The sequence below is a fragment of the Oncorhynchus keta genome, chromosome 15, assembly GCF_023373465.1.
Source record: "Oncorhynchus keta strain PuntledgeMale-10-30-2019 chromosome 15, Oket_V2, whole genome shotgun sequence".
Classification (NCBI taxonomy): Eukaryota; Metazoa; Chordata; class Actinopteri; order Salmoniformes; family Salmonidae; genus Oncorhynchus; species Oncorhynchus keta.
Window position 1 is genome coordinate 34869279 of NC_068435.1, and position 2667 is coordinate 34871945.

Here is a 2667-nt window from a genome sequence, read left to right on the forward strand (position 1 = left end):
GATCCTGGATAGAATGATAGGTGGAAGTGATCCTGGATAGAATGATAGGTAGAAGTGATCCTGGATAGAATGATAGGTGGAAGTGATCCTGGATAGAATGATAGGTAGAAGTGATCCTGGATAGAATGATAGGTAGAAGTGATCCTGGATAGAATGATAGGTGGAAGTGATCCTGGATAGAATGATAGGTAGAAGTGATCCTGGATAGAATGATAGGTGGAAGTGATCCTGGATAGAATGATAGGTAGAAGTGATCCTGGATAGAATGATAGGTAGAAGTGATCCTGGATAGAATGATAGGTAGAAGTGATCCTGGATGGAATGATAGGTAGAAGTGACTGAGACTGACAGTAGTTTAAAGGTCCAATGCAGTTGTTTTTATTTCAGTATCAAATCATTTCTGGATAACAATTAAGTTACCAATAAGGTTGGCTTGGAATTCCCTCCAAGCCAACTTTATACTAGAGGACCTGGTGTCCCTGGAGGAGTTCAAAGGACAAATTGATGGACAGGTTGTTGAGACATGTAGTTGTTTCTAGTTGTCAGCCGGTGTCACTAGTTTGCGTTGCCTTATGTAAGGAAGCATGTTGTTTTAAGTCACACACACCACACACATGCCTGCACGCACACACATCCACTGTTTGTTCCCTGTTGTATTTGTGCTGTTGCCAGTGTCTTCTGTCTGTGTTGTACTGTACATTTAGTCTTACATAGTTTTTTTGTTTTGTTCTATCCCAGCCCTGGTCCCCACAGGAGGCCTGTTGCCTCTTGCCAGGCCGTCATAGTAAACAAGAATTTGTTTTTAATTAACTTTCTGGGTTAAATAAAGGTTAAATAAAAAGTCCCTTAGTGTGATTGTTTTCAGTAAAAATGGTCAAAAATAAACAAAAATAGCTTCTTAGCAAAGAGTAATTTCTCAAGCAAGAATTTTGCTAGGACTATCTGGGAGTGGTCTGAGTGGGGAGGGGAAAACTGAAAATTAGATGTGATTGGCAGAGAGGTTTGGAACTGTCTTTGTTATTGGTCTATTAACTAATTTACCGCCTGGTGATGTTTCCATTCCACCAAAACAGCCAGAAGTTTCAGGCGTTCTTTTCAAACAGCTCTAAATCTAAAACGTTATCATGTCACGGTATTATTCCAACCTCAGTGTGAAAATATGTATAAAACACAGGAAAATCACAATTTTGACTGCACTGGGCCTGTAAGTGTTGTAGTCGTAAATGGATGAGTGAACATACTTATTGAGGGTCCGCGCCTAAAACTAAACTTCTTTTTGAAAATGGCCTATGTGGCAAAAATAAGAGTCAGAAAAATGTATTCTAAGTGTCAAAATGGACTACTAAGTGTAAATAGGATCATTTTGGTCATAAAGTCTGGTTCAAATCCGATATTTGCAAGATAGGAAAAAAATGGTATGTCATGGAATGAAGGGTACTGTAAGTTTTCTTTGGGTTGTGTTATTTTCAATCCTGCCCACAACTGGCAACATGCAAGTAATCATCAATTCGGAGCGCAGTTGCATGACTCTATCGTAATGGTCAATTTGGTTTTAAACTCGATATCCCTGTGGCGCTAGTTACAGACCATCAGTACATTACACAATACATGGGACAATTTTTAAAAATGTCAATAGCTCCAAATTTGAATAACTTAAAAACCTCACACCACCTACAGTGCATTCAGAAAGTATTAAAAAATGGATTAAAATGTTTCCCCCCCATCAATCTACACAATACCCCATAATGACAAAGCAAAAATAGGTTTCTATTCATTTTTGCAAATAAAAAAACAGAAACCTGCCTCACCCAATGTGATACGGAATCGTTATTATTTTTCATTTTTAGAACACACTCAAGAACCCCCAGAAGCTAACCAGCTAACTAGCTACAAGCTAATTTGTCATTGTTAGTTTTTTAACCTGGATAACACTCGCCAGTCCAGCTTCCCTGCCCCATCCACCGCTGCCCCCTGGACACTGATCACTTGGCTACATAGCTGATGCACGCTGGACTGTCCATTAATCACGGTACTCCATTCTGCTTGTTTGTTTTATCTGTCGGCCCCGTTGCCTAGTCAACGCCATTTTACCTGCTGTTGTTGTGCTAGCTGATTAGCTGTTGTTGTCTCACCTACTGTTTTATCTAGCTTTCCCAATTCAACACCTGTGATTACTGTATGCCTCGCTGTATGTCTCTCTCAAATGTCAATATGCCTTGTATACTGTTGCTCAGGTTAGTTATCATTGTTTTAGTTCACAATGTAGCCCCTAGTTCCACTCTTCATACCCCTGATACCTCCTTTGTCCCACCTCCCACACATGCGGTGACCTCACCCATTACAACCAGCATGTCCAGAGATACAACCTCTCTCATCATCACCCAGTGCCTGGGCTTACCTCCGCTGTACCCGCACCCCACCATACCCCTGTATGCGCATTATGCCCTGAATATATTCTACCATGCCCAGAAACCTGCTCCTCTTATTCTCTGTCCCCAACGCTCTAGGCGACCAGTTTTGATAGCCTTTAGCCGCACCCTCATACTACTCCTTCTCTGTTCCGCGGGTGATGTAGAGATAAACCCAGGCCCTGCATGTCCCCAGGCACCCTCATTTGTTGACTTCTGTGATCGAAAAAGCCTTGGTTTCATGCATGTCAACATCAGA